Consider the following 20,128-nt stretch of genomic DNA (forward strand, 5'->3'; position numbering starts at 1 on the left):
TTTAGCCATAGCTCTTTGCATTATTTCTATAATTGCTCTGAGTATTATAATATATTTACTTATCATAATTTACTTAGAGCTACCCCTGTACTAACTCAAATAAAATATTAGAATCTTGCAACAGTCTTGTTGCATTTATTGCCCCACCTCAATATTTTGTGCTGTTACTGCTATTATGTGAAATTATGCTTTGCATATATATGTACAAACATTATAAACTACATGAAAGAGTGTGGTAATTTTCACATTAAACCATCCTAAGTCTTTTAAGGAAAGACTATCTATCGTCTATATTTATAAGACTATAGATAGATAGATAGAACTATATAGATAGCTCTAGATTTTATATTTATATATATATATATTTATGTATATTTATACACATATTTATACTTTAAAGAGGTATTCAGTCTTTCTCACAGATCCTACTTACTACTTGGTGTCATTTTCCTTCAGCCTCAACATCTTCATTTAGCATTTCTAGTAGTATGGGTCTTTTTGGCAATAAATTCTCTTTTACTTTTTAAATTCTTTTTTTTTTTTTTTTTTTGCTGTATGTGGGCGTCTCACTGTTGTGGCCTCTCCCGTTGCCGAGCACAGGCTCCGGACGCGCAGGCTCAGCGGCCATGGCTCACGGGCCCAGCCGCTCCGCGGCACGTGGGATCTTCCCGGACCGGGGCATGAACCCGTGTCCCCTGCATCGGCAGGCGGACTCTCAACCACTGCGCCACCAGGGAAGCCCTTTAATTCTAAAATACGTTTATTTCACTTTCATTTGTAAAGTGTATTTTTCTTATATATAATTCTGATTTAGCAGGGTTTTTTTTTACTTTTCCTTTAGTACTTTGAAGATACCATCAGTCTGTCTTCCCTACATTTTGAAAAGTTACCTTCATTTCTATTGCTTTACCTTATAGGTATTGTGTGTTTTTGTCTCTGGCTACTTTCAAGATTTTCTCTTTAGTTTTGGATTACAACAGTTTGACAAAGATGTACCTATGTGGGATTTTCTTTGTATTTATACTGCTTTCTGTCCATGAGCTTCTTCGACCTATAAATTGATGTTTTTCAGCAAATTTGAGAAGTTTTCAGCCATTATTTTTTCAATTTGTTTTGTTTTTGTTGTTCTATCCTATTCTCTCTTATCTTGCCTCCTGGGACTCAAATTACATGTATGTTAGACTTATTGCTATCATCTCACAGACAGCTGTGGCTTTGTTCAAGTTTCTTCTATCTCACTTCTCTTTGTTTCTTAGATTTAATAACTTCTATTAATCTTTCTTCAATTCCACTGACTCTTATACTATCTCAAACCTGTTTTGAAGCTCCTCCAATGACAATTTTATTTCCATTATTGTACTTTTCATGTCTATAATTCCCATTTTTCTTTTTTTTTCCTACTAGTTTCTATTTCTGTGCTGAGATTCTCCATCTGTTCCTCCATTGTGCACATATTTATCTTTAAGAAGTTAAACATATTTATATGTTATTTTAAAGTCTTTATCTGCTCATTGCAACATCTGCCTCACCTTAGGGTTTTGTTTTCCATTGATTTTTCATGAGCTAGGGTCACATTTCCTTTTATTTTTACATATCTACTGATTTTTATTTGGATACTGGACATTATGAGTGATACATTGTAAAGACCCTAAATTCTGTTATGTTCATCTGTGGAGTGTTTTTTAAACAGATTTATTAAGGTATATTTGATATACAAAGAACGGTACATATTTATTGTGTGTAACTCCACAAATGCAAACACCTGTGATACTGTCACCACAGTCAGTTAATAGACATATCCAGCAGCGTGATTTTTTTTTTTAAATTCTAGCAGGCACTTAATTTGATAGTCAAACTCTCTTCTCTACATTGGCAGTTGCTGAACTCTCAACTGAGTAATTTCAGCTTCCACCATTTTTTTTGTTTCATTTTGTTTTTGTTTTTCTGGACCTCTCTGTTTCCCCTCCAGTTAGTGGTCAGCCAAATTACAGATTTAATTTGGGGCTTATCCTCTCTGTAGTTCCTTCCCTTTCAAGATTTCCTCCCAAATGTCCCAACTCTGACAATACCAAACTGTAGTATCTCATACCTCAAGTGTGTAAAGTTGTGTCTTTCTGCTATACTTGACATTTTTTAGTCAACCACAAAATGGCAAGTTTCACCTCTTCAGGTCATCTTTCAAAAGTATTCTCTGCTCCAGTTTCTCCCATTTTTAGTCACTCTTCAATGCCTTCAAAGAGTTGGTTATTTGTTTTTTAAATTTTAGGTTTGATAACTGTTACCAATGGGAGGGTTGGTCTAACTAATCTATCGCATAGAAACCAACCCCCAAAGCTTTTATTGTCACTCTAAAGCCTAACGATTCAAGAATCGCAAGGGTCAACAGCATTTAACAAAAAGCGTATACCACATTTTTAACAAAACGTGAACAACACAGGAGGAGTCTGAGGGACTTGGTTGTCTCTTTTTCACTAGTTTTCTTCAATCACAAACAGAAGAAATTTTACTGATTATTTTGTGTGTTTTTCCCTAGACATTTTGCTAAATGATTACGACAAATCTGATGAGGACAAATTTTTGTTGAAAGAAAAGTTGATGGGCAATGTATGCAATCCTGCCAGACACCAGTTATTCCCTACCCTCTATTTCCCAGGTGCAGGGAGTTAAAAGAATCAAAGTTATGTAAAATTCAAGTCTGCTATTGTAATCGACAGGCATGACCTATTTCACCACGTTAAGTCCCCCAGTGTGTGGAAAAAGAATTGGGGCCAGCTGTCCCCTCTTTGTACCGAGGACCTAAAAGGAAGAAATAAACTGCTGCATTAGAGATTAAGATCGACTATATAAGAAAATATTTCTCAATGTTGAAAGTGATTAAACTCTTCAATTGGTAACCAATAACAGTGTCTGAAGGAATGTTTATGTGAGTGTATATGTGTGTGTGTGTGTGTGTGTGGACATGTGATTGACTGTATCTCTTCTGTATCTAAAAATGATAGTATATGCTTTATCTTATATGAGTTTGTAATCAAAGCTCTGTCATAAAAGGGTTGTTTTAAATACCTAAAAGATACCATTTAAAAATTGGCCTCATTTCCAGGATGTGTAAGACCACCCAGTATAATAATGTGGCAAGGTCAGACATCTCAGTTAATTGGGACTTTGGATTCCTTCAGAAAAAGGATAAGTTCAACTAAGTGCCAATATTATTTCAGATCCTTCTCGTACTACCTCAAGCACTGTACTTACCAGTCACATAATTAGTACTTAATACATACTCAAATGCCAGAATATTTAAGCCAGTGCAGTGAAAAAGTAAACAGTGGTATCAGGAGAGCTTGTTTCAAGACCCAGCTCTGCCAAAGAAAGGCAGGGCTATTGAAAGTTTATTCTCTGTGTTGTTACTGATCTGAGAGTCTCACTGTGAATGGGTCTAAGGGTGTCCATGGCCATGGGTACCACAATGTCCAGTAGTTCCTAGGATTGAAGAACACTGAATGCTGCTCAGGCAGCTCTGTGAAAGTCACCCTTCTTCTGCTAGATACTCCCCATAGGCTTTCAGTCTTGTTACTAAATAACTAGGGCTAAATTACTTATGGAAATAGAGCTTGGGTCTATGGCTTTGACTGCTTTCCAGACATATGCTCTAAGAGCTTATTAAGACCTGTTTTTCCTCAATGCAAATTTGTCTGAGACAATTAAAGGGGAAATAGCTAAATTAAAGGTAGCTAACACCTGTACTTGTGCTCTGTGGCACTGTATTAGTCTGCTTGGGCTGCCATAGTATAATACCACAGATGGGGTGGTTTAAACAACTGAAACTTATTTTCTCACAGTAGTAGAGGCTAGATATCTAAGATCAAAATGCCAGCAGGGTTGGTTTCTTCCGAGGTCACTCTTTCTGGTTTGAAGATGGCCACTCACTTGCTGCCTCTTCACATGGTTGTCCCTCTGTGCAGGTGCGTGTACCTCTGGGATCTGTCTCCATGTTCAAATATCGTCTTCTTATAAGGATGTCAGTCAGATTAGATTATGACCCACCCTCAGGTACTTTAACTTAATCACATCTTTGAAGGTCCTATTTCCAAATACAGACACATGGGTTAGGGCCCATCCCAATGACCTCATTTAACCTTAATTACCTCTTTTAAATCTGTATCTTCAAATAGAGTCACATCTGAAGTTCTGAGGGCTAGGACTCCAACATATGAATGGGGGTGACGGGGGGAGGACACACAGTAGGGCTCATAATAGGTGCCAAATCTATCACCAGCCTTTTTGGCACATTCACAAACATAACAAAAGACCCATCAAAGAAAGACACTTACACAATTGAAACTATTGAGAAACTACACAATACAATATACTTTTCGCTTATCTGTCCTCTGCTATATCTTTTGAATCTTCTCTGCTCTTTCTTGCCACAGGGGAAATTTCCAAGCCAAGTTTGCAATATTGAAATGAATGAAGTTATATATTACCCAAATAATGGAATGTCAATAGCTTTTAAAAATCAAATTTTAAAAAATGATGTAGAAAAATGCAAACAAAATATTAAGTAAAATAAATACCAGACAAAACTATCTACATATTATAGTCCTACTAACAACCTTCTAAGGTTCATATGAGGATTAAATTAGTTATATGTAAAACACTTAGAAGATTTTATAGCATTAGGTAAGTATTCAATATATAACTTTTATTATAGCTTTTTATTATTACTTGTATTATCATGTAGAAGAAGAATTTAAGATTTTTACTGTTCATCTGTTTGTCTTCCTCTGTACTACAGTACACGGCCTTTAGTTGTCATTCATGCTCCACATTTCCTTGTATAGGCTCTGCTTTCATAAGCAACATCTCTATTGAGGCAAGAGTGTCACAGGTGAGTATGATGTTTTAAGTCTAGCCTACTTAACAGACTTGAGAATTTCCTTAGAGGTTGCTTTGTGCTTGAAATTGAGAGGAATACTTTTCTTTAGCAGACATTATTAACCAGTCTGTCAAAAACACACTAGACACAAAGGACTTGAATTACAGGGTTGTTTGGGGAAGGCTCCTGCAGCCTGTAATATCATTAGTCAGGAAGAAGTGGTTCTTATATTAGTCAGGCCCCCTAAGGATGTTGACAAGGATAATAGTTCTTTCCCAATGCTCTGATATTGTTTCATATTAAAACAAGAGAGGAAAAAGGCTTTGGGAAAGAATACACATTTTTAATAGAAGCTATAATTCTGTGTGAAGGATTATCTGAATAGTTTGCTCAAGAAATGAAATTATAGAACTTACCCCACTGATATAGCCATCGAGGAAACGAAGCCAAAGTCCTATCATTCTTTGTAGTAGAGGTTTGTAAGGACAGTTAGCCTTGTGAAACTTCTGTCCATAAGTCCACAGGCTTTTGCTTTGCTCTGAAAAGAACTGGTATTATTAACCTGTGCTTAATCTGACTACATAGCTTTATAGCCTCTGAATCCTTCAGGTATTAACATATATAGCTTTTAAAAATGACAGGTCACAAACATAAAAAGATATATAGCCTCGTGGATAATTTTCGCCACGTTGGGTATGGATGGTTAATAATAAATCTTAGTTTAATACAGTTTACTCGCCATCATCTTGACTCTATGAGATACATAAAATTCTGCCTCAATTTATTTAAACATATCAGAAATGTATAACTTTCCTGGGTAATTTTTGGTCCCTGCATTCTCCAGAAAATTACCAGAGGCTTGAGCGGGGTTGAGGTTTGTTGTAGGTGGAGCCCTCCAGGGGGCAGAACTATGTCTCCTTGTTTAACTCTAATTTTTTTGAGTACCTAGCTGTCACTGGATCTCATAGGGAAAAATATAAAATCCCCAATCAATTTAGAAATAGATTTAGACCCAGAAGATAGCCAATTAATGCATCTCAACTTTTCAGAAAGCCTGAGTACAAGCAAGTAGCCCCCAAGGCCCCAGGTAATGATTGCTATTTCCATCTTCATCCAGGAGAAAAAAAGCTGGAAACAGCTTTGATTCCAAGAGTGTTTCAGACCACTGATTTTTATCACCGAGGTAAGAGTTATTTGCAACTGATGTATAGAATCATAGCCTCTTAGAGCTACAAGGATCCATAGGGAAAATCCCATCTAGTGCTCTCATTTTACAGATGAACAGACTGAGGCCTATAGAGGGTTAGGGACTTGTCTGAGGTCACATACTTGTTAATAGCACAGCTGGGCTACTGATCAAATGTACCATTTCTAAAAGGCTTAATGGTGCTTGAAAAGCAATTGATTATCCTAAGTAACATAAATGCTTCCCCTTCAATGTTACTTGCACTATTGTTTGTAGAAAGTACAAAATTGTATTTCAGCCCAGCTCCCTCTTGAGATAAATGAAAATTAATACTAAAGCCAAAAGATTTTTGATTAGAATTTGATGCTGCTTCAAGTAAAGCAGGGCTTACAACAACTCTACTGATGAGTGTCTCACGCTCACTTCTAGGAGCAAGAAGGATAGGAATGGGGAGAAAGATGCCTGCCAAGTTCATGGATAAAAGGGATTTCTGCGCCTTGAATGTTTTTCTCTCAGAAGCAGAGAGTCCCTTTCTCATTTTGAATAGCATGACTGCGACCGGGCTTGTTGGACTCAGGGGTACCTTCTCCCTAGTCTTCTGACTATGGCAGATCTGGGAGACTGTGGGTGGCACTCAGTGTCCAATCACTTCTTGTTTGTACCCCTGTTTAGGTTGCAGAATAAGATAGCATCTGGATAGGAAAAAAAATGGTAACTTGGTTGTTACCATTTAATAAATAACTATGGTATCTGGAGTCATAGCAATGAAATATCTGGGCATAATTAAATATATATATATATATATGTAGATTGTATAAACCAGCATCTTTTACACAGCCTGGTTATAAATTGGTTGAGCCAGTTTGATTACTGGAGTCATGTTAGTAATGAGACTAGCAATATAGCCTACAGATTTAGAGGCTGTTGATGAAGTGGGTATCTTGTAGGAAAGCAATGTATTGTAGAGTAATAGAGGTTTCGGCTTCTCTGTCCCATCTTTAATTGAATTAGAAATTTCGTTTGAGAAAGGAAGGTTAGAGTCTCAGTCTCACATTTGGTCTCAAGTAAGCATGGAAGCTGGAATGTTAGGTAGAATTTCACCATCATTGTTGCCATTGTCCACTGTCCCCTGAGCACACATTGCCATAGGCCAAAGGGAGGGCAGCTTATCCATGGTGAGAGGTCAGCAGTTTGCAGAGGAGGTGAGAAATTATTACAGCTGCTACATTGCGTTGCTTTCTCAGCTGTAAATGAGGCTTCTCATTAATGAATCATGCACACAGGCTGCCAGGGTCTCAGCATTAATTGGCACTAATGGGAACATCTTATGGTTGAAGGGAGAGCTATGGGAACCACTTTAAGTCTGATTGTATTTGGAAGGGAGCTTGGACAATTTACATTTTCCATGAAATTCTAGGGCAGCCTTACACAACACATTTTCATTCCAAACCACAAGTAGATCTGCAGAGAAGTGTATCGAATTCTTCATGAGAGACAAAGAATATCAACAAGTGTTTCAATGAGATTTTCCATTCTCTGTCAAGCATGGCACCTACAGAGAGTGTCTGAATCTGCTTTTTACTGCACCATGCATTCTAAGGCCTAATGCAGTGTATGTAATTTGCTTTATTCCTTTGAGATCATTCAGCAGGGATTCAGTGCAAGTTAGCCCTGAGGAAATTTTGACCAATAAATTTTGTTTAAAAAATGTGTCCTCCCATGATAATGTACTGTTATTCAACAAAATAGGCTGATACAGAAGTTTAATCTGAGCTGCCTAGAATGTTTTACCCCTTAAGTGGAACTGCTTTGTATTATTTATTTTTTAGCCCCCCAAAAAGAGCCCCTTGTAATTAGTTTTGTGATGTTTGGCATTGAGGAATGGATATTCACAATGTCGGTATAGGTCAGACCTTTTCAGATCATGCAGCAAATGGGTAAATCCTGCTTCCCAGAACACCTCACGCCCATACTACACCCTAGAGTGAATTGGAAAAAAGGCATGCCTGCCTTAAGGTGGATGCACCCACACAAAGGCACACTGCAGCCCCCACTTGCTCCTTCAGTTGGGTGCTCCGGTGCAGTGCACAACCTGTACAAGGTACAGCTACATAATAGCTTTGATATCATCCTTGTGAATGTTAGCACCTCTGTAACCCAGCAACGAGTCTGTGGGAGGGACCCAGAACAAGCAAGCTGATCTTATAAAGAAAAATATAGGGCCCAGAGAAGAAGATGTGGAACAGGTCTATGGGGAAGCCACAATAACGACATAATTTTTAGTGGAGGAGAATGTAATAGAAAGCTTGAGCTCCACATCCCTGAAAGCTATCTTTTTCACATTTTCAATTCAATTTTTATATGTGTATATGTAAATGAACAATATAACAGCACCAAGGACCTCTGTAAAATTTCATCATACAGTTTCTATGCAGGATGCTTCATCAATAAATGGCACTTAATGTGGTTTAAAAACATTTGATTTCAGAAAACTCTTTAAACTGTCCATCAGAAACTGGGTGGGATTTTCCAAAGACACTCAGGTATTCAAATCAATACGATCTGTCTTCTGAATATCAGCTTGAGTTACACAGGCTAAGCTGAGGACCCTTCACATAGTGTTGAAGATATGATGCAATTTGCACTTGAATTGGCATTGCACTGCCTCAGACTTAGGCTGCCATCATCACAAGTATCTTCTATCCCTGAGATCAGCTACATCAAGATGGCTTATCATCTCAATCACATTGGTGAAAATACCTGCTAACCAAGCAGATTAATAAATTCAAATTCATCTTTGCTGTCCACTAAGAGCCTCACTTCAGAGCACCTTCTTGCAAGCTGCCAAATTAGTGAATGATCCTCAGGTAATAAAGGTTTTCCAAGACAAGCCAATAAAGCATAAAGTCATCATCCCAATTCTGTAATAATTCTCTTTCTCTAAGCCAGTTACTCATAAATTCCAAGACACTGGTTACTGTTGACTCATTTATTCTGCTAACAATAAGAAGCAAGGGAGGAAAACCAATCTGGGTATAATCCATCCCAGGACTTTAATTTGTAGCTGATCCAACAGCCCCTTCTGCATATAACATTTCACCCAGACAAAAGTTTTTACAGCTTTCTTCATCTTCAGATTTTGGAAGAATGAAAGATATTTATCCCGGGAAAGGAGAAATAATTACATATTTTACATAGTTGAAAGGCATGATCCTGTTACTACCCAACTGCTGAGATTTCCAGTGACTTCAGTGTCTGTTCACGCTCTGTTGAACAGTTGAAAACGGTGCTACTTGTTGCTCTTGCCTCTGAAGTTTGGAGGAATATCCTTTAGGAACAGGTTTTTATTCTGAAAGAGAAACATTCACACTTTGCTTCCTTTTCAAATTCTTTGGGTCGATGTGAGCTACCACATCTGGACATTGAGCTACTTCAATCTAGACTGGCCTCAGGGATTCCTGAGGCATCCTTGGGGATAGAGAGGGAGCTAACTTTTCTGCCAAGTTGCAGGGCTCCACTGGCAACATCTGAGGCATCAAGTCTTCCACTGCAGACTCCACTGGCACCTATGCCATGGTTTTCAACTCAGCCAGTTCCACCCAGCACATGTACCAAGTCTAGGTTGGTCACTGCACAGGCACACAAATAAGCACTTTTGACAGAGAGATGAGCAAGAGATAGGCCTTAGGGGGCTAAATTATGTATGAGTGAGCCTGTTGATTGTATCAAAGTTAAGGTTCCAATGGTGTAATGAAGATTTTGAATTTAGTTCTTTGCAGAAGTAGTGATCAACATCCCCCAAAGGTATTTTTATTTTTAACCAATACAACCTTAGAGTAATTTGTTCTACAGTTCATCCATTGTCAGAAGTAAATATTTTCTTTAGGATTGAGTAATTTATTGCTGGAAAATAATATAGGAATCTTTTAATCCTACCCTTTCATTTCACAGATAAGAAATCATGTGTACAGTTCAGTGATACATAGCTAGTTAATAATGATGGAGAGTGGCCTAGAATCTAGGTCTCAGGACAAGAAGTCTATTTCACATTCCATCTGTGCCATGCTAAATGCCCCAAATACATGCCCATGTCCCAGGTTCAAGAGGTGCTTTTAAGTCTGATATTCTGCTGTTGGGTGACTGCATCTGATATAGCCTACCCATACCCTTCCTGCATTAATACTTTTGACTTCTCTCCTCTCTGTCTTCATCTTTGCAAAATGAGGAATGATAATCTTCTGAACTATCCTTTTGAGGATAGTTGATACTCACAGATGACAATGGAAATGGCATTCCCCTTGGTTTAGGGAGTTGTATTAGCTGACCTCTATGTTTCCTTTCATCTTAGGATCTAGTTTTGCCAGCATGGCAACCTCTTTCTCCTTTGCTTATTTAGTTACCTTTCCTTCTCTACTCTTATGTCCTTCTTGAGGGGCAATACCAAGACCTGTTATGGTACAATAAACAAGGTTAAAATAATGTTTTCAGTCCACCACCCTGCTCTCACATCCCCATCCCTTCTCCCATTTTACACATTATACACACACACCCTTGCTTACATATAATATTGTGCTGATATATTGGATGTAACAGTATATTAGAATTAGTCCACTGTGGCTCCTTAAATTAAGTCTAGTAGATCCAATTAGAATTTGGTGCTGCTTTAGTAAAGCTGTGCTTAAAATTACTCTACTGATGAAGGTCTCATACTTACCTTTGGGAGCATCTTCTATTTGTGACTGGACCACTCATGAAACTCTGAGCAACTGGCAGACCTACAGGCCTCTTCTGGGAAAAGCTGCCAGCGCAGGTCCTTATTGCAAAGGTAGCTAAGCTTTTTGGAATGTGACTTTGAGAATCTGGTCACAACTGACTGAACCAAGGATTGTTCATCACAGGAATATATTTATTGACTTAACATTGGACTAGCAGCCTTTAAGATGACCAATAAGGTTTCTCTATATTTTATAGTGAATAATAAGGTCTTCTGTCTAGAAGAGAGTTAATGCAAGATACACAAGGAGAAGTGGTAGATACCAGCATTAGAGTAAAAATAAAGAAAGCAGAAAAGTCACATAAATAACCTATTTGTCCCAAACATTTTGTCTCCAAGTCATGATGGTCAAGTAGGAAATATTTGGGGTTTAGAGTTAGGTAGATTTGGATTCAAACACTTCATGTCTTCTTTGAGCCTCAACTTCCTTATTTTAAAAATGAGAACAGTAATACCTGCTTCAAAGGATCATTAAAAATATTAAATGATAAAGTGTTTTAAAAGACAGGACATAGTATATATATCAAATAGGTAAATAACTAACAAATGGCAGCAAATAAGGGAATAGCTCATGAATTTCTTGAAAAGATTAAATGAGGTAACATGTGCTGTGCTACAGACACAGCATAGGCATCTATTTATAATAAATGTTCCCTTTGTCCCATGTGATTCCAGGAAGTATAAAGACTTCCTTTAAATATCAAAGTAGACTTGAATTTCTGGTCTTCATTTGTTCATGTACTCGAGAAATGTTTAGAGAGAATCTGCCATATGCCAGACTAGAATAGAAAGATAAATCAGAAAGAGTTCCTGATAACTGGGAGTGTGTAGTATGGGTTTCAGAGAGACAGGAAAATAGGTAAATGACATTTTAATATGGTGAGTGCTATTACAGGGTGTTATGGTAGTATGCATGGTTATCCGAATCCTTGAAGATTAAAATCAATACATCAAGAAGCATAAATTCCTCTCCCAGAAACCAATCAGAAGGATATTCAATGTCTGGAAACGCAAACCAACTACTGCATGCAAGAGGTACGTAAAAGAAGACCACAGTGTCTGTGAATGCCGAGAAGAGAGGAAACATGTCTGGCTAGCAAAATTCAAAGGAGATGCCCATCATCAAGAAAACAAAAGCTTTCCTCCAACACCATCTGGCATAAGAAAGGTCCGAGTTAATAGTAAAATAGCATTTTGTGCATTTTAGCTTCCATTATGATGTTTCCTGTGTTTCTCCTCTTTTTAGATGAGACTGAAGTGAGAATATTAGCTGCATTAATCTATCCATTCATCCAAATCCTCACTCCCTGTAAAGCATGCCATATGTGAAAGAAAAGCTTTAAAAATACATAATGCTTCTATTTTGATCTCCTTCCAGAAATAAGCACTATAAATCATGCCCAGCCACCAAGTAATATTGAGCATCTGTTCATGGCATTTAAATGTCTAAAGGAGCTAAGGTTGTTTAGCCGAGAAAGGAGAAAACCAGAAGTAACATTTGTGACAGTCTATTATTCAAAGGGCAGTAAACAACTATTTATCATACCCTCTAAGGAATGAATAAGAGAAAAGAAGCTTGCACGTATAAGTATAATTCAACTTCTTGAGTATAAAGTTTAAAATGAAACAGTGGAATAGTTACTTCTACTTATCTATAATTATATTTATACATGTATACCTATATACATACAGAATTATAGAACCAGGATGTCCCAAATTTTATATCAAAGGCAAAAATTGGGGGAGGACAACCAGAAAGCTGTTTGAGAACCATGTTACTTCATAAATATATATTTTTAAAAGTTATCTACAAACCTGTTTTCCTCAATCAGCAAGTACTCATTGAGTAAATAAAATGTTATCAGACCAAATATTTTGAAGGATTACAAAAAGTCTAAATTGTAATCCCTACACTGAAGGAGTTTATAGTCTGGTTGGGAGACAAAGTGAGTAGATAAAGCAGTAGAAAATATAATGTTATTCATGATTATATCCTGTATTGGTTGTGTAATGTAGATGGCAATATTGCACGTGTTCTGAAGATGACAGGCTTAGATTTGGAAGTCTTATATTAGCGTGGAGGCAGGGAAACTTGAATTGATATAGTTTTTAAAAGTTTTAAATTTTTTATACAAATTTTAAGGTTACACTTCATTTACAGTTATTATAAAATATTAGTTATATTCCTCATGTTGTACAATATGTCCTTGTAGCCTATCTTACAACCAATAGTTTATACCTCCCACTCCCTCACCCCTATATCACCCCTCCCCATCTCCCTACTGGTAACCACTAGTTGTTCTCTGTATCAGTGGGTCTGCTTCATTTTTGTTATATTTACTACTTTGTTTCTTTCTTTTCTTTTTTTTAACATTATATTGCGGCAGTCTTGGCACATCTTTGTTTTTATAAATTTATTTATTTATATTTATTTTTGGCTGCATTGGGTCTTCATTGGGGTGCGTGGGCTTCTCATTGCAGTGGCTTCTTTTGTTGCAGAGCACGGGCTTTAGGCATGCGGGTTTCAGTAGATGTGGCTCGTGGGCTCTAGAGTGCAGGCTCAGTAGTCGTGGTGCACAGGCTTAGTTGCTCTGTGGCATGTGGGATCTTCCCAGACCAGAGATCGAACCTGTGTCCCCTGCATTGGCAGGCGGATTCTAAACCACCTGCACCACCAGGGAAGTCCCACTAATTTGTTTTTGTTCTTTTTAGATTCCACATGTAAATGATATCCTACAGTACTTGTCTTTCTCTGATTTATTTCACTTAGCATAATGCACTCCAAGTCCATTCATGTTGCTACAGATGGGAAAATTTCATTACTTTCTCTGGCTGTCTAGTATCGCATTGTGTGTGTGTGTGTGTGTGTGTGTGTGTTTGTGTGTGTGTGTGTGTGTGTGTATACATATATATTTACCATCTCTTCTTTATTGATCTGTTGATGGACACTTAGGTTGCTTTCCTATCTTGGCAATTGTAAATAATGCTGCTATTAACATTGGGGCGTGTGTATCTTTTCAAGTTGGTGGTGTTATTTTTTTCAGATATATACCCAGGAGCGGAATTGCTGTGTCATATGATAGTTATATTTGTAGTGTTTTGAGAAACCTTCTTACTGCTTCCCCAGTGGCTGCACCAATTTATATTCCCACCAACAGTGTATAAAGGTTCCCTTTTCTCCACATCCTTGCCAGCATGTTATTTGTGTTCTTTTTTTTTACATCTTTATTGGAGTATAATTGCTTTACATTGGTGTGCTAGTTTCTGCTTTATAACAAAGTGAATCAGTTATACATAGACATATGTTCCCATATATCCTCCCTCCAGCATCTCCCTCCCTCCCACCCTCCCTATCCCACCTCTCCAGGTAGTCACAAAGCACCGAGCTGATCTCCCTGTGCTATATGGCTGCCTCCCACTAGCTATCTATCTTACGCTTGGTAGTGTATGTATGTCCATGCCACTCTCTCGCCTCGTCACAGCTTACCCTTCCCCCTCTCCATATGCTCAAGTCCGTTCTCTACTAGGTCTGTGTCTTTATTCCTGTCTTAACCCTAGGTTCTTCATGACATTTTTTTTCTTAAATTCCATATATATGTGTTAGCATATGGTACCTGTCTCTCTCTTTCTGACTTACTTCACTCTATATGACAGACTCCAGGTCCATCCACCTCATTACAAATAGCTCAATTTCGTTTCTTTTTATGGCTGAGTTATATTCCATTGTATATATGTGCCACATCTTCTTTATCCATTCATCCGATGATGGACACTTAGGTTGTTTCCATCTCCGGGCTATTGTAAATAGAGCTGCAATGAACATTTTGGTACATGACTCTTTTTGAATTATGGTTTTCTCAGGGTATATGCCCAGTAGTGGGGTTGCTGGGTCATATGGTAGTTCTATTTGTAGTTTTTTAAGGAACCTCCATACTGTTCTCCATAGTGGCTGTACCAATTCACATTCCCACCAGCAGTGCAAGAGTGTTCCCTTTTCTCCACACCCTCTCCAGCATTTATTGTTTCGAGATTTTTTGATGATGGCCATTCTGACTGGTGTGAGTTGATATCTCATTTTGGTTTTGATTTGCATTTCTCTAATGAGTAATGATGTTGAGCATTCTTTCATGTGTTTGTTGGCAGTCTGTATATCTTCTTTGGAGAAACGTCTATTTAGGGCTTCTGCCATTTTTGGATTGGATTGTTTGTTTTTTTGTTATTGAGCTGCATGAGCTGCTTGTAAATTTTGGAGATTAATCCTTTATCAGTTGCTTCATTTGCAAATATTTTCTCCCATTCTGAGGGTTGTCTTTTGGTCTTGTTTATGGTTTCCTTTGCTGTGCAAAAGTTTTTAAGTTTCATTAGGTCCCATTCGTTTATTTTTGTTTTTATTTCCATTTCTCTAGGAGGTGGGTCAAAAAGGATCTTGCTGTGATTTATGTCACAGAGTGTTCTGCCTATGTTTTCCTCTAAGAGTTTGATGGTTTCTGGCCTTAAATTTAGGTCTGTAATCCATTTTGAGCTTATTTTTGTGTATGGTGTTAGGGAGTTAGCTAATCTCATACTTTTACATGTAACTGTCCAGTTTTCCCAGCACCACTTATTGAAGAGGCTGTCCTTTCTCCACTGTACATTCCTGCCTCCATATCAAAGATAAGGTGACCATATGTGCGTGAGTTTATCTCTGGACTTTCTATCCTATTCCATTGATCTATATTTCTGTTTCTGTACCAGTACCATACTGTCTTGATTACTGAAGCTTTGTAGTATAGTCTGAAGTCAGGGAGCCTGATTCCTCCAGCTCCATTTTTCGATCTCAAGATTGCTTTGCCTATTCGGGGTCTTTAATGTTTCCATACAAATTGTGAAATTTTTTGTTCTAGTTCTGTGAAAAATGCCAGTGGTAGTTTGATAGGGATTGCATTGAATCTGTAGATTGCTTTGGGTAGTAATTTTCACAATGTTGATTCTTCCAATACAAGAGCATGGTATATCTCTCCATCTGTTTGTATCATCTTTAATTTCTTTCATCAGTGTCTTATAATTTTCTGCATACAAGTCTTTTGTTTCCTTAGGGAGATTTATTGCTAGATATTTTATTCTTTTTGTTGCAATGGTAAAAGGGACTCTTTTCTTGATTTTTCATCATTAGTGTGTAGGAATGCCAGAGATTTCTGTGCATTAATTTTTTATTCTGCTACTTTACCAAATTCATTGATTAGCTCTAATAGTTTTCTGGTAGCTTCCTTAGGATTCTCTATGTATAGTATCATGTCATCTGTAAACAGTGACAGCTTTACTTCTTCTTTTCCGATTTGGATTTCTTTTATTTCCTTTTCTTCTCTGATTGCTGTGGCTAAAACTTCCAAAACTGTGTTGAATAAGAGTGGTGAGAGTGGGCAACCTTGTCTTGTTCCTGATGTCAGTGGAAATGCTTTCAGTTTTTCACCATTGAGGACGATGTTGGCTGTGGGTTTGTAATATATGGCCTTTATTATGTTGAGGAAAATTCCCTCTATGCCTACTTTCTGGAGGGTTTTTATCGTAAATGGGTGTTGAATTTTGTCAAAAGCTTTCTCTGCATCTATTAAGATGACCATATGGTTTTTCTCCTTCAATTTGTTAATATGGTGTATCACATTGATTGATTTGCGTATATTGAAGAATCCTTGCATTCCTGGAATAAACCCCACTTGATCATGGTGGATGATCCTTTTAATGTGCTGTTGGATTCTGTTTGCGAGTATTTTGTTGAGGATTTTTGCATCTATGTTCATCAGTGATCTTGGCCTGTAGTTTTCTTTCTTTGTGACATCCTTGTCAAGTCTGGTATCAGGGTGATGGTGGCCTCGTAGAATGAGTTTGGGAGTGTTCCTCCCTCTGCTATATTTTGGAAGAGTTTAAGAAGGATACGTGTTAGCTCTTCTCTAAATGTTTGATAGAATTCGCCTGTGAAGCCATCTGCTCCTGGGCTTTTGTTTGTTGGAAGATTTTTAATCACAGTTTCAAGTTCAGTGCTTGTGATTGGTCTGTTCATATTTTCTATTTCTTCCTGATTCAGTCTTGGCAGGTTGTGCATTTCTAAGAATTTGTCCATTTCTTCCAGGTTGTCCATTTTATTGGCATAGAGTTGCTTGTAGTAATCTCTCATGATCTTTTGTATTTCTGCAGTGTCAGTTGTTACTTCTCCTTTTTCATTTCTAATTCTATTGATTTGAGTCTTCTCCCTTTTTTTCTTGATGAGTCTGGCTAATGGTTTATCAATTTTGTTTATCTTCTGAAAGAACCAGGTTTTAGTTTTATTGAACTTTGCTATCATTTCCTTCATTTCTTTTTCATTTATTTCTGATCTGATTTTTATATTTCTTTCCTTCTGCTAACTTTGGGGTTTTTTTGTTCTTCTTAGTCTAATTGCTTTAGGTGCAAGGTTAGGTTGTTTATTCGAGACGTTTCCTGTTTCTTAAGGTAGGACTGTATTGCTATAAACTTCCCTCTTAGAACTGCTTTTGCTGCATCCCATTGGTTTTGGGTCGTCGTGTCTCCATTGTCATTTGTTTCTAGGTATTTTTTGATTTCCTCTTTGATTTCTTCAGTGATCACTTCATTATTAAGTAGTGTATTGTTTAGTCTCCATGTGTTGGTATTTTTTACAGATCCTTTCCTGTAATTGATATCTAGTCTCTTAGCGTTGTTGTCAGAAAAGATATTTGATACAATTTCAATTTTCTTAAATTTACCAAGGTTTGATTTGTGACCCAAGATACGATCTATCCTGGAGAATGTTCCATGAGCACTTGTGAAAAATGTGTATTCTGTTGTTTTTGGATGGAATGTCCTATAAATATCAATTAAGTCCATCTTGTTTAATGTATCATTTAAAGCTTGTGTTTCCTTATTTATTTTCATTTTGGATGATCTGTCCATGGGTGAAAGTGGGGTGTTAAAGTCCCCTATTGTGAATGTGTTACTCTCAATTTCCCCTTTTATGGCTGTTAGTATTTGCCTTATATATTGAGGTGCTTCTATGTTGGGTGCATAAATATTTACAATTGTTATGTCTTCTTCTTGGATCGATCTCTTTATCATTATGTAGTGTCCTTCTTTGTCTCTTCTAATAGTCTTTATTTTAAAGTCTATTTTGTCTGGTATGAGAATTGCTACTCCAGCTTTCTTTTGGTTTCCATTTGCATGAAATATATTTTTCCATCCCCTCACTTTCAGGCTGTATGTGTCCCTAAGTCTGAAGTGGGTCTCTTGGAGACAGCATATATATGGGTCTTGTTTTTGTATCCATTCAGCCAATCTGTGTCTTTTGGTGGGAGCATCTAGTCCATTTACATTTAAGGTAATTATCGATATGTATGTTCCTATTCCCATTTTCTTAATTATTTTGGGTTCGTTATTGTAGGTCTTTTCCTTCTCTTGTGTTTCTTGCCTAGAGAAGTTCCTTTAGCAGTTGTTGTAGAGTTGGTTTGGTGGTGCTGAACTCTCACATTTTGCTTGTCTGTAAAGGTTTTAATTTCTCCATCAAATCTGAATGAGATGCTTGCTGGGTAGAGTAATCTTGGTTGTAGGTTTTTCTCCTTCAGCACTTTAAATATGCCCTGCCAGTCCCTTCTGCCTTGCAGAGTTTCTGCTGAAAGATCAGCTGTTAACCTTATGGGGATTCCCTTGTGTGTTATTTGTTGTGTTCCCCTTGCTGCTTTTAATATGTTTTCTTTGTATTTAATTTTTGACAATTTGATAATATCTTGGCGTATTTCTCCTTGTATTTATCCTGTATGGGACTCTCTGTGCTTCCTGGACTTGATTAACTATTTCCTTTCCCATATTAGGGAAGTTTTCAACTATAATCTCTTCAAATATTTTCTCAGTCCCTTTCTTTTTCTCTTCTTCTTCTGGAACCCCTATAATTCGAATGTTGGTGCATTTAATGTTGTCCCAGAGGTCTCTGAGACTGTCCTCAGTTCTTTTCATTCTTTTTTCTTTATTCTGCTCTGCAGTAGTTATTTCCAGTATTTTATCTTCCAGGTCACTTATCCGTTCTGCCTCAGTTATTCTGCTATTGATCCCATCTAGCATATTTTTAATTTCATTTATTGTGTTGTTCATCATTGCTTGTTTCATCTTTAGTTCTTCTAGGTCCTTGTTAAATGTTTCTTGCATTTTGTCTATTCTATTTCCGAGATTTTGGATCATCTTTACTATCATTATTCTGAATTCTTTTTCAGGTAGACTGCCTATTTCCTCTTCATTTGTTAGGTCTGGTGGGTTTTTATCTTGCTCCTTCATCTGCTGTGTGTTTTTCTGTCTTCTCATTTTGCTTATCTTACTGTGTTTGGGGTCTCCTTTTTGCAGGCTGCAGGTTCGTAGTTCCTGTTGTTTTTGGTGTCTGTCCCCAGTGGCTAAAGTTGGTTCAGTGGGTTGTGTAGGCTTCCTGGTAGAGAGAAGTAGTGCCTGTGTTCTGGTGGATGAGACTGGATCTTGTCTTTCTGGTGGGCAGGTCCACATCTGGTGGTGTGTTTTGGGGTGTCTGTGGACTTATTATGATTTTAAGCAGCCTCTCTGCTAATGGGTGGGGTTGTGTTCCTGTCTTGCTAGTTGTTTGTCATAGGGTGTCCAGCACTGTAGCTTGCTGGTCGTTGAGTGCAGCTGGGTGCTGGTATTGAGATGGAGATCTCTCGGAGATTTTCGCCGTTTGATATTATGTGGAGCCGGGAGGTCTCTTGTGGACCAGTGTCCTGAAGTTGGCTCTCCCACCTCAGAGGCCCAGCACTGACTCCTGGCTGCAGCACCAAGAGACTTTCATCCACACGGCTCAGAATGAAAGGGAGAGGAAAGAAAGAGAGAAAGAGAGAGAGAGAGAGAGGGAGAGAGGGAGAGAGAGGGAGAGAGGGAGGGGGGGGGGAGAGAGAGAGAGAGAAAAGAAAGAAAGAAAGAAAAAAAGAAAGAAAGAAAGAAAGGAGGAAGGAAGGAAAGAGGGAGGGAGGGGGGGAGGAAAGGAAAGGAAGGAAGAAAAAGAAAGGAGGGAGTAAGGAAGGAAGGTGGGAAAGAAAGAAAGAAAGAAAAAAAAGAAAGAAAGAAAGAAAGAAGGAAAGAAAGAAAAGATAAAATACAGTAAGATAAAATAAAGTTATTAAAATAAAAAATAATTATTAAGAAAAAAAAAATTTTTTTTAAGGGAAAAAAAACCGGATGGATAGAACCCTAGGACAAATGGTGAAAGTAAAGCTATACAGACAAAATCTCACACAGAAGCATACACATACACACTCACAAAAAGACGAAAAGGGGA

The 20,128-nt window shown here is 37.6% G+C and overlaps 1 pseudogene; it reads right to left on the minus strand.

Moving 5' to 3' along the window:
• Positions 1–8,779: 8,779 nt before the first annotated feature.
• LOC115845082 (gem-associated protein 2 pseudogene) lies at positions 8,780–9,667 on the minus strand (annotated as a pseudogene).
• Between the last annotated feature and the right edge of the window lie 10,461 nt (positions 9,668–20,128).

The sequence above is a fragment of the Globicephala melas genome, chromosome 2 (genome assembly GCF_963455315.2).
Source record: "Globicephala melas chromosome 2, mGloMel1.2, whole genome shotgun sequence".
NCBI lineage: Eukaryota > Metazoa > Chordata > Mammalia > Artiodactyla > Delphinidae > Globicephala > Globicephala melas.